This window comes from Pan troglodytes, chromosome 3, assembly GCF_028858775.2.
Source record: "Pan troglodytes isolate AG18354 chromosome 3, NHGRI_mPanTro3-v2.0_pri, whole genome shotgun sequence".
NCBI classification, from domain to species: Eukaryota; Metazoa; Chordata; class Mammalia; order Primates; family Hominidae; genus Pan; species Pan troglodytes.
The window spans coordinates 16,574,365-16,586,235 of record NC_072401.2 but is presented as its reverse complement, the minus strand read 5'-3'; the positions used below and the strand labels follow the sequence as shown (position 1 = coordinate 16,586,235).

The 11,871-nt window shown below is 45.1% G+C and overlaps 1 protein-coding gene across 23 annotated transcripts in view; it reads left to right on the top strand.

Annotated features, from left to right (window-relative positions):
- The first annotated feature begins 6,534 nt into the window (after positions 1–6,534).
- PROM1 (prominin 1) overlaps positions 6,535–11,871 on the top strand; it is a 115,023-nt gene continuing 109,686 nt past the window's right edge. For 3 of the 23 annotated variants that reach the window (XM_009447398.5, XM_063809407.1, XM_003310249.7), the window contains exon 1: positions 6,579–6,668. The gene's annotated coding sequence lies outside the window, so the exon portion shown is untranslated. Of the gene's footprint in view, positions 6,669–6,891; positions 6,982–7,322; positions 7,415–8,045; positions 8,641–9,855; positions 10,088–11,237; positions 11,332–11,871 lie in introns of those variants that run through there. The other 20 variants (XM_063809406.1, XM_063809409.1, XM_054682790.2 and 17 more) reach the window with 17 other exon arrangements.

Genomic DNA, 11,871 nt, shown 5'->3' with positions numbered 1-11,871 from the left:
TCCTCCCCTTTGTTCAAGCTGGATTGAAGTTTTCTTCCTCTGCCTTTGAGTTAGTGTGGAATGGGCTTGATGACAAGTTACGAATCATACCTGAAGGTGCTTGAAGTACACGAAGAATGTTTTCCTGGCTTTTGGTTATTAAACACCAGCAATGCTATTTTGGTATCCAAGTGCAGAGCAAGGAAGGAAAAAAAAACCCAAAAAGACCAGAGGAACAGGAACTCATGAAGTTAAATATTTACAGGACAACTGTGGCTTGCATGAAGCTATTCAATCCCCCTCTCTCTCTTTCTCCTTCCTCTTCTCCTTTCTTCTCCCTCTCTCCTTGACTATCTGGTACACAAATTTCAGTCTTAAGAGAACAGAGCAGCATGTGATGAGATGACACAGCTCTCTTTCTTTCAGGGTCATATGCTGCTGTGTTTGTTGGTTATACAAACACTTGATTTTTTTTAAAGCATGGTTATTCATGGTAGAAATTATTAGGTTAATTGGAATAATTTGAGCACAAACCTATTTTGTTTTAGTCTTAGTGACTCAGAGAAAAATAACTAAAACCTTTCCTCAGCCACTAGCCCATGTGGTCACTGAGCACGGCTATTGTGCTGATGAGGAGTGTAAGGCTCAGGAAGGTTACTGACTTACCAGGGCCCATGTTGGCAGCTGATGGAGCCTGAATGAATCTCCTGGCTCTCAGTCCAGTTCTCTTTCTAGAACATCATGCTATTTCATGATTAGATTTCATCTGGGCAGGAAAAATGAGCAGTAATTTCAGAAAGGGACACCTAAGCTTTTGCATCTAATGACTCTGAGTGTGTGTATCGGAATAAACATCTCACCCTCTAGCCTTGCATGTAACAAATGACATAGGCATTCAGTTGAGCTAAATTGCTGGATTGTAGAATGAGAGTTCCAAGTGGAATTGAATGGAACAAATCATTAGGTCTTGTCACTGCCTGCAAAAGGCTGCCCAGACTAGGTCATAATATTGTGTTCTATGTTTATTATTAATTCACTCACTTATTGAACAACCACAATGGTCCAGGTGGAGATGTTGGGATATGGTATGGAAATGGGTGAAAACAGTTGAAGCGTTCGGTGCCCTACCGTAAGGCAGATAGCCACCCATTTCAATTCAATGTGGCAGTGGCCTGAAAAGGTTTTATGTTATCTTCTGGTGCATTGGTGATCATGGGCCAGATCTGAGTTCAAATTTAGTGCTTGACTTACTACCTTGGTGACCTCAGGTTACTGAACCTATTTTAGCCTTATCTTTATGATAGAGATAATATGATCTCAAACTGCTGTTGTTGCCAAGGTTACATAAAATAATTCATTTAAAGCACTGGGCCCAGCGCCTCATTCATAGTAAATGCTTGTTAAGTGTGGGTGTTACTGTCACTACTTCTGTTTTTTTTTTTAATTTAAAATTTTTGTGAATACAGAGTAGGTGCTTATATTTATGGGTTATGTGAGATATTTTGGTACAGGCATGCAATGTATAATAAGGCATAAGGGTAAATGGGGTATCTGTCCCCAAAATCATTCTTGTTACTGATTTCTAGTTTTATTCCACTATAGTCAGGGAAGATGCTTGATGCTATTTCAGGTTTTTAAAAAATGTCTTAAGACTTGATTTGACCTAACATATGGTTTATCCTTGAGAATGATCCATGTGTTGCAGAAAAGAATGTCTATTCTGCAGGCATCGGATGAAATGTTCTGTAAATATCTATGAGGCTCATTCTACAGTGCAGATTAAGTCTGATGTTTCTTTGTTGATTTTCTGTCTAGAAGATCTGTCCAAAGCTGAAAGTGGGATGTTGAAGTCTCCAGCTGTTATTGTATTGAGGTCTGTCAGTCTCTTTAGCTCTAATAATATTTGCCTTATATGTCTAGGTGCTCAAGGGTTTGGTGCATATACATTTACAATTGTTAGATCCTCTTACTGAATTGAGCCTTTTCTCATTATATGATGACCTTTGTCTCTTCTTATAGTTTTTGTTTTGAAGTCTGTTTTGTCTGATATAAATATAGCTACTCCTGCCCTTTTTTTGGTTTCCATTGGCTTGGAATATCTTTTTATGTTCCTTATTTTCAGTCTATTTGTGTCATTATAGGTCACATATGTTTATTGTAGGCAATAGACCAATGGGTCTTATTTTTTAATCCATTCGCCCACTCTATGTCTTTTGATTGCAGAGTTTAGTCCATTTAATTCAATATTATTATTGATAAATAAGGACTTACTCCTGCTCTTTATTTGCTTTTTGATTGTTTTGGGGTCTTCTCTTCCTTCTTTCATTTCTTCCTGTCTTCCTTTTAGCAAAGGTAATTTTCTCTGGTGGTATGATTTAATAGCTTGCTTTTTATTTTTGTGTATTCATTGTGTTTCTTTGACTTGAAGTTCTTGTGAGCCTTGCAAATACTATCTTCTTATAACCCACTATTTTATGTTAGTAATTACTTAACACTGATTACATAAACAAAGAAAACTAATAAGAGCTCTACACCTTAACTTCCTCCCCTTGCTTCTAAACTCTTTGTTGTTTCTCCTTATATTTTATTGTGCTGTCTATGTCTTGACAAGTTGTCGTAGTTATTATTTTTGATTGGTTCATCATTTAGTCTTTCTACTTAAGATAAGAGTAGTTTACACACCACAGTTACAGTGTTATAACATTCTGTGTTTTTCTGTGTACTTAACGATTACCAGGGAGTTTTATATCTTCAGATGATTTCTTATTGCTTATTAACATCCTTTTCTTTCAGATTGAATAACTCCTTGTAGCATTTCTTGTAGGACAGGTCTGGTGTTGATGAAATCCCTCCGCTTTTGTTTGTCTGAGAAAGTCTTTATTTCTCCTTCATGTTTGAAGAATATTTTTGCTGTATATATTATTCTAGGGTAAAAGTTTTTTCCCTCCAGCAGCTTAAATATGTCACGCCACTCTCTCCTGGGCTGTCAGGTTTCCACTGAATAGTCTGCTGCCAGATGTATTGTAGCTCCATTGTTTGTTAATTCTTTCTTTTCTTTTGCTGCTTTTAGGATCCTTTATCCTAGACCTCTGGGAATTTGATTATTGCATGCCTTGGAGTAGTCATCTTTGTGTTTATCTGCTAGGTGTTCTATACAATTCTTGTATTTGCATATTGATACTTTTCTATAGGTTTGAGTGGTTCTCTGATATTATCCCTTTGAATAATCTTTCTACCCCATCTCTTTCTCGACCTTGTCTTTAAGGCCAGTGACTCTTAGATTTGCTTTTTTAGGTAATTTTCTAGATCTTGTAGGCATGCTTCATTATTTTTTATTCTTTTTTCTTTGTCTTCTCTGACTGTATTTTCGAATAGCCTGTCTTTAAAAGTGCACTATTTCTTCTCCTTAATCAATTCTGCTATTGAAAGACTGATGCATTCTTCAGTATGTCAGTTGCGTTTTTAAACTTGAGAATTTCTGCTTGATTCTTTAAAATTATTTCAATATCTTTATTAAATTTATCTGATAGAATTCTGAATTCTTTCTCTGTGTTATCTTAATTTTCTCTGAGTTTCTTCAAGATATTGATTTTGAATTCTCTGTCTGAAAGATCACATATCTCTATTTCTCCAGGGTTGTTCCCTGGGGACTTACTTACTTTGTTTGGTGAGGTCATGTTTTCCTGGGTGGTCTGGAAGCTTTTGGATATTCACTGGTGTCTGGGCATTGAAGACCACCCCAAGAGCCTGCTTAGTACTCTACCTCCCTGTGGCTGAGCTGGTACCTAAGGGGAAGGAAAACATCCTCTTTACTTTTCCTTCTGCTTTTGTCAAGCAGAAGGAGTCTCTCACATTAGCCACCACAGTTGGGAATATACTGGGTCTCACCTGAAACCAGCAGATCTCAGAGTCACACCCAAGAACCACAGTGTACTACCTGGGTATTGCTTCTGGCTATTGAGAACCCAAGGGCTCTTTAGCCAACAGGTGATGGGTCCTGCCCAGACTGTTTCTTTCCCTTCAAGGCAGCAGTTTCCCTTCTGGCCCAGGATGTGTCTAGAAATGTTATCCACAAGTTAGGACCTGGGATGGGGGTCTGATGACTCAGACTGATGCCCTGTCCTACTGTGGCTAAACTGATATTCAAGATAACAAAGTCCTCTTTACTCTTCCCCCTCTTCTCTTCAAGCAGAAGGAATGGGTCTCTTCGTGCTGTTTTTAATCACTCCAGCCACTAGCATTGGGACTGATGCAGACACTAAGGATCCAAATGATTATTTTTGTTTTGTTTTTTTAACTGCATTGGGATTAGGCAACAGAAGGGTCTAATGTGGCTGAGAGTTTTTGAGAGAGGAGCATTTTTAGGAGGGTAGCTGCATTCCAAGTAGAGAGCTCTGCTGGGGTAAAACAGGCATGAGTGCTAGAAAAGGATATGCAGTGATGAAGAGCCACTAACAGCACTACCTGGGGTTGGGGTAGGGGTGTCACAAGCACTCCCTTAGCTCCTCTGTCTGGTGTCTCAGTAAGTCGCATGCCCTCCAAGTCTACTGGCTCTGAGCTCAGCATTTGGGCTTGCTTAGGAGTTGCTGTCCTTGTGGCCTAGGCTGCCTTTAAGGTTATTTGGGGCCCCAGAGCACTTTACTGAAACTCAAGTTTTCACCACTGGTATGGGTTATTTCCTCTGAGGGAAATTGGCTGAGTTCAGCCTAGTTTTGCTTTCTGCTATGACAAAGCAGTACTGAGTTCAATTCAAAGTCTCACAATCACTGCACTCTCCCTTTCCCAAGCCACAAGGCTGCTGCTGCTGGGGGATGGAGGACTGGCGGCATTGGCAAATCAAAACTGTCTTTCCTGGCTTCTTCAGTGCCTCTTTCAGTAATATGAAATTAAAACCAGGTATTGTGGTTACTCACCTGATTTTTGGTTCTTATAAAGGTGCTTTTTGTGTGTGTAGATAGCAGTTAAATTGTGTTCCTAGCCGGGGTGGGGGGTGGGTGGTCAAACCTTCTATTTGACCATCTTGCTTCATCCCTTTCTACTGATACTATTGTTGTTGATATTATTAGGAATGAAAATGAGCCCTGTGAGTTATAATTGTCTTCATTTTGCAGACCAGGAAACTGAGGCTCAGAGAAATATTAAGCAGCCAAAGTCACAGCGATTAAAAGAGGCGGGACCAAACTTTGACGGAGATCAGGACCCACTCCTTTGAGAACTCACCTCTTTTGCTAGCTCCAGCCTAAAAGTGCTATCTAGGAGCAGCTTTATGGGACCCCAGCAGATGTTCAACCAGAAACTTCTGACCTGCAGGGGCTGCAGAGGGGAAATCTGCCCTGATTAGAAGAGATTTGTTTTCCACCCATATTAGTTTGATCTCACATTGCTATAAAGAACTACCTGAGACTGGGTTTCAGAGGCTGTACCGTAGGCATGGCCAGAGAGGCTTCAGGAAACTTACAATTATGGTGGAAGAAGGGAAAGCAAGCACATCTTCACATGGCAGAAGGAGAGACAGAGCGAGCAAAGGGGAAGTGCCACACACTTTTAAATCATCAGATATCCTGAGAACTCACTCACTATCATGAGAACAGCAAGGGAGAAATCCGCCCTCATAATCCAATCACCTCCCACTAGGTCCCTCTCCCAGTGAATTATAATTCAATATGAGATTTGGATGGGGACACAGAGCCAAACCATCTAACCTTGCCATGTCCTACTGTACTTTTTGGAAGTTTTCTGAACTAACATTTCTTGTCTAGAAATATACACACTCAAGATCAATCTAACTATTAAAAACAAAAAATGCTTATTTTCCAGTACCTGTTTTATGTTAGATTCTGGGGTAAAAAGAAAAAGGTACTGACTTAATGTTCCTGTCTATCATTCATTTGTAGCTTGTGCATCCATCCTTTCATCTGTCTATCCATATCACAAACATGTATTAAACACCTGCTGTATGCTAGACACCATCCTGAAGGTGCATTTCTTCCCTAAGTCTTTTTTTTGCCTGCCGGAGAGTACAGTATTCTCAATTCAAGATAAGAAGTGGTGAATAAGAGTGAAGTGCAAATTGGTGAGGACACTTAGACACCGAGTGATTACTTCTGACAGGTTTCCACCACTCAGCTAAGTAGCAAGGTGAAGACTCCGAGGGTGAGTTGTAACTCACAGAGCGGGAAGACCAATAGGCAGTGAGAAAAGAAGGTGCAGTGGCTTCACGTTATAGCAGATGCCTGTGTGTACACATGGGAGCGAATATGGCTTTATGCTGTTTTTCAACTGCTTCAGCCACTAGCATTGGTACTGCTGCACACTAAGGATCCAAATGATTTTGTTTTTTTGTTTTTTGTTTTTTGTTTTTAAATTGCATTGGGATTAGGCAACAGAAGGGTCTAATGCGGCCGGGATGAGACAGGAGAGTTTTTAGGAGGGTAGCTGCATTCTAAGTAAGGGACTCTGCTGGGGTAAAAGAGGCGCAAGCGTTGCAAGAAGGGAGTGCAGGGGGTTGAGCAGGCACCTCTACAGGAAATGGATGCTGTCCAGGTGCCGGTGGGCGCCCCAGGGCTACGTGGCGAAGCAGCTCAGCCGGTCCAATCAGAGTGCGTCCAGGGCTCGGGTTTCGCGATCTTTAAGTGACTGAGGCAGATCCCCACGCGGCACCTGGCCATGCTCTCAGCTCTCCCGCCGCGGTGAGTATGTTTAAGGAATCCTTTCCATTACGGCGGCTCCATACCTAGGTCCCCGTCCGGGACAGAGGAAGCCGCAACAGGTCCCCCCGGGCACCCGGGCCTTTCTCCTGTCTCCCGCCACGTCCGAGGGTCCGGCCGCAGCGCCGCCTGAGCCCCTCCGCGGCCGGCAGTGGGGGGCGGGCTCTCCGAAAGCCGTCGCGGTGGTCCCAGAAGCCGGGTCATAAATAATTCACGAGCCAGGGCCTGGCGAGCTAAGGGAAGGGCGGCGGCAGCGGTGACTAGGGCGGGAGCAGGAGCGAGAGCCGGGTGCACGGTGAGTAGCTGGGTCCTCATCCCGGAGCGAGAGAGGCATCTGCTGACCAGGCGCGGGGCTGAGCGCACTCCTTCCACTGTACTGGGGGTGTACAGTGAGGAGTGGACGGGTTCGCTCTGCGCCCCCCTTACCCTAGCCATCTGCGCCGCCTCCGTGGCCCCTCAGCAGGTGGTGCGGGCCCGGACAGCGGCTGGGGGCCAGAGGAACTGCGGGGAGAGCGTGGTGGTCCCGGTGCCCGGCCAACCCAAACTTTTTAGTCTGAGTGGTGGCCCGCGACGCCCCGCTTGGGTCTTCTTTCCATCCACTGGGGACGAGGGCGGGGGTGGGGGTAGCCGGCGGCCGTGGTTCCGGAGCGGGAGTCTGAGGTGAATGTGCGAACTGGACCGGGGCCCCAGAGACTTCGGACTCGCTCTAGGGGAGAACGGTGACCGAGGTGAGACTCGCCAGGGTCTTGGGAACGAGTCTGCGGTAAAGGAAACTCTAGGGATGGCCCCGGGGACGTGAGGCGCTGAGCTTCCCTGGCTGAGTGCGGAAATGGGCCAACACTGTGCAGCCGACCCCAGCCGGAGTAGGGATATGGGGGTACAAAGCGAGGCCATCTCTCCGCGTCCGTGGGAGAAAGCATGCACCCCTGGCTTGAAGCACCCTCCCAGCCTCTCGCTCCACGGCCCTTCTGCTTGCATGCGCGGGGACCCGCGGCTATCGCTAGATGGAGAACTGGGGTGCTCAAGGCGCACCCTGCCAGAACGCGCCGACCGGACAACAAAGAGGAGCGTGGACAGACCAGGAGCTTCACGGCTGTAGAAAGTCAGAGGCTCGGGATCAGTTTCCCCGAAAGCCCGTGTCTGGAGGGGCAGGGAGTCGGATTGGAGGGAGGAACTAGCTCCAGAACCCCTTCTCTCTGGCAAGATCGCCCCCGATCGGTGCCCAACAGGGGCCGCGGCGGGGAACTGGCGCCGACGCGCTCAGAGCAGCCAAGTTACTCCGGCAACCCCCTCCCCTGCGCGGCTGCGAATTCCTGGAGTCTCTTGGCTTCCCGCGCCCGCCCTGCCGCTCATTCTTTTGTGTCCCGCAGCTCGCGAGAGGCTTCCGCCCAGTAGGCCAGGAGGGGGCTTGGCCTGGAGGTGGTTTGGAGGTAAAGGGCGGGGAAGCCGGCGCCCCAGGCTTCATTCTGCAACAGGTTGCTCCTGGAGCCCGCTAAGGCGACTGACCTTTCAGGAGAAAGGTTTGCTGGAGTTCCTGAGGGCGGCAGCTGTTCTTTGTTAAGAAAGCAAGTGCACGATCGTAGTTCTTGAGTGCCCCCCGAGACTCACGCGACACGAACAACCGCTGCGATACGTTGGGTGGAATCATAAGAAATTGTCGGTTTTTTGGATGGAAGATGTGAATATCGTCAACCTCATATGATTCAACTTGTGTGATGTTACTCATTTTTCTTTTCTCACCGTCCTCTCTGTCCCGGTTATCCTAGGAGCCCCGGTGGAGTTGAGCTCAGAGTATTGATGCTAGCAGAAGCAGACAGACCCCAGATAGCCTTCCAGCTGCGTGCCAGGTGCTTTACCTATTAGATCGCTAGCCTGCGAACCCTATGCGAAATCCTCCTTTGACAGAGGAGCAGAAGAAGGGTTGGAGAATTCAAACAACTGTCATCTTGGCAGAGTTAGTAAGGGGGACCAGAGCCCCCTTACTGTTGCTGTTGTCTGTCTATTCAGCAGTGCCCTTTAGTTTATTCTTGTTTTTTTTTCATGTGTTCCATAATTTTTTTCTAAACTTCCTTCTGATTTCTAAACTTCTGATTTCTAAACTTTTCTAAACTTCTTTCTGATTTCTAAACTTCCTTCTGATTTTTATACGAGACAGTTTCTTTGTGTTTTAGTACAATGAGGTAAACAAATGCATCAGAGGACAAGCTGAAAACTTTAAACCAAGTTGGTACTGTTTAAAATATAAAGGAAATAGGTTTTTCAGGGAGCAAAGAGCTATTTCTGAGGTTTGTTAAGGGTCAGGATACTTTGTTAAAACAGTGGAAGCTGAGTCGGGGGTAATTTTTATCAGATAAAGGACTTCTTGGATTCTGTAAGTTGCCTGTTCACTCTGATGGTAGTTTCTTTTGCTCTGCAGAAGCTCTTTAGTTTAATTAGATCCCATTTGTCAATTTTGGCTTTTGTTGCCATTGCTTTTGGTATTTTAGACATGAAGTCCTTGCCCATGCCTATGTCCTGAATGGTATTGCCTAGGTTTTCTTCTAGGGGTTTTATGGTTTTAGGGCTAACATTTAAGTTTTTAATCCATCTTGAATTAATTTTTGTATAAGGTGTAAGGAAGGGATCCAGTTTCAGCTTTCTACATATGGCTAGACAGGTTTCCCAGCACCATTTGTTGGGAATTGAACAATGAAAACACTTGGACACAGGAAGGGGAACATCACACACCGGGGCCTGTTGTGGGGTGGCGGGAGTGGGGAGGGATAGCATTAGGAGATATACCTAATGTAAATGACGAGTTAATAGGTGCAGCACACCAACATGGCACATGTATACATATGTAACAAACATGCACATTGTGCACATGTACCCTAGAACTTAAAGTATAATAAAAAATATATATACATATACATATATATGTATATATATATATATATAAAACGACTTCTTGAAAGGATGGTCCCTGGGTGGCTTAGGTAAGTGGCAGCAAGGCTGGCTAGCCAGGCTTAGGAATCCAGGACATGCCACAGGACCCCTGATGGGTGGGTGGCTGCGGCTGCCAGAACAGGACCCTGGATGTGGCTGCTGGCATTGCTGCCATCATTGCTGGAATGAATTAGATACTGTCCTGCTTCAGAGTGCGCAGGCCCAGGCCCAGAAGAAAGCTTCTGATTGGCCCAGCATGGCTCAGCTCCACCAGGACACAGTTTGGGCGCCTCAGCTGACCTCACAATGCAAGACAGGGCTGCCTCCCACCCAGCTCACAAACGTGGTCTCAGAAGTTGGGTATCCCCCATGCCCCCGCCAAAAGCACTCCAGATGACAAAAATCCACTACAAAGCTCTTCTTTAAAAAGAAAGATTCTGAGAAGTTCCATCAAAAGAAGAAAAGAAGAAATGAAGGTGATTGATCACCATATTTGCTTTTTCATTTTTCATTTTTTTTTTTTTGAGATGGAGTCTCTGTCACCCAGGCTGGAGTGCAGTGGCGTGATCTCAGGTCACTGCAACCTCCGCCTCCCGGGTTCAAGTGATTCTCCTGCCTCAGCCTCCCGAGTAGCTGGGACTACAGGCGTGCACCACCACACCTGGCTAATTTTTTTTTGTATTTTTAGTAGAGACAGGGTTTCACCATGTTAGCCAGGATGGTCTTGATCTCCTGACCTCATGATCCGCCCGCCTTGGCCTCCCAAAATGCTGGGATTACAGGCTTGAGCCACCACGCCCGGGCCATATTTGCTTTTAAACCAGTATTGAAATGCAGTTCTCTGGACTCCAGGCTCAAAGTCATGTAAGGTCGCCCAGGCTGGAGTGCAGTGGTGTGATTATGGCTCACTACAGGCTCAGCTTCCTGGACTCAAGTAATCCTCCTGCTTCAGACTTCCGAGTAGCCGGGACTACAGTTGTGCACCACTACGTTTGCTAATTTAAATTTTTGTTTTGTTTTTTTTTTTTTGTAGAGACAGGGCCTCTCTATGTTGCCCAGGCTGGTAGCAATTCTTCATTGAGTACCAACTGTCTTCCAGGCTCTGGGGATACAGAAATAAGCCAGGGACCTGCACAGCAGCTGGGGTAGATCAATTCAAAGCAATATGAAAAGGGCATTTGGGGAGCTTTCACCTTACATCTGTTATTTTCCAATGTGTTTGGGAAGCCTGAAGTGTCCTTGGAAAGTGACATGAATTGACTAGGCGGGTACTCCAGGATCAGAGTACTCCAGGAACAGAACTGTTCTCAAACTTTGTTTGAAGGATCAGTCCCCAGGAAAGCTTGTTAAAAATGCAGATTAATGGGTTTCATCCCAGAAATTAGGTCCATTAATAGTCTGCATTTCAACTAAACACCCCATTTTATCCCGAGACAGATGCTACTCTAAGTGGCTCTCAGACCTAGTGGGGTTTAGCTGGTAAATACTCAGAGCTTCTGTTTTTGGCACAACCTATTAAACCCGAGATAAAAAACTCTTCCTCTTTGACTTGACTTTAATCAGTTTCTAGTATTTCATAATTAGTGAGATATTAATACTTTCTTAAAATGTACTTTAAAACTTCAGAGGGACCTACATTTTGGAGCAAGATGTAAAGAAATCTGGAAGTGCAACTGCAGTTGCTGTCTATCTCAAGTCATTGTCTCCCATCTTTGCTGCAGTGAGTAGTTATGTTTCACTTCACTGGGAATTTCCCTTCCCCTGCTTTGTCACTGAGGGAGTTAGAGAGCCTGTTTGTTCATAGTTCTTCCCTGGGCAGTTTCTCTCTGTCCTGGGCTGAGTCTTGGTGGAATTACCAGAAAGTGGGCCTTCTCAGCATCTGAGCCTTTAATCCCTCCAGCTGCTGTGCTGGAGGCTTAGCTCTCTGCCTGTCCTTTAGCAAAAAAAAAAAAAAAAACAACCAAGATAAAGTGTACATGTGGTGTGTTGTGCTTGCAGTAGATGTTCGAAGGGAGCCCTTTGGAAACACCAGGGTCAAGGTGTCTATTGTGGATGTGACGGAGGGCGTAACCTGAAGCGTGGGCCTGAGGTTAGTACTGGCAGCCACTTGGGATCTGAGCAGCCCATGATTTGACAAAGGAAGAATTTGGGGCCCTTGTATTGGTAGCTTTGTGCAGGAGTAATTGGAGTGGGACAGGACTTAGAAGATGAGGCAATGGAGGGATTAGATATGAATTAACATCTTTGTTCAAATAGCTCA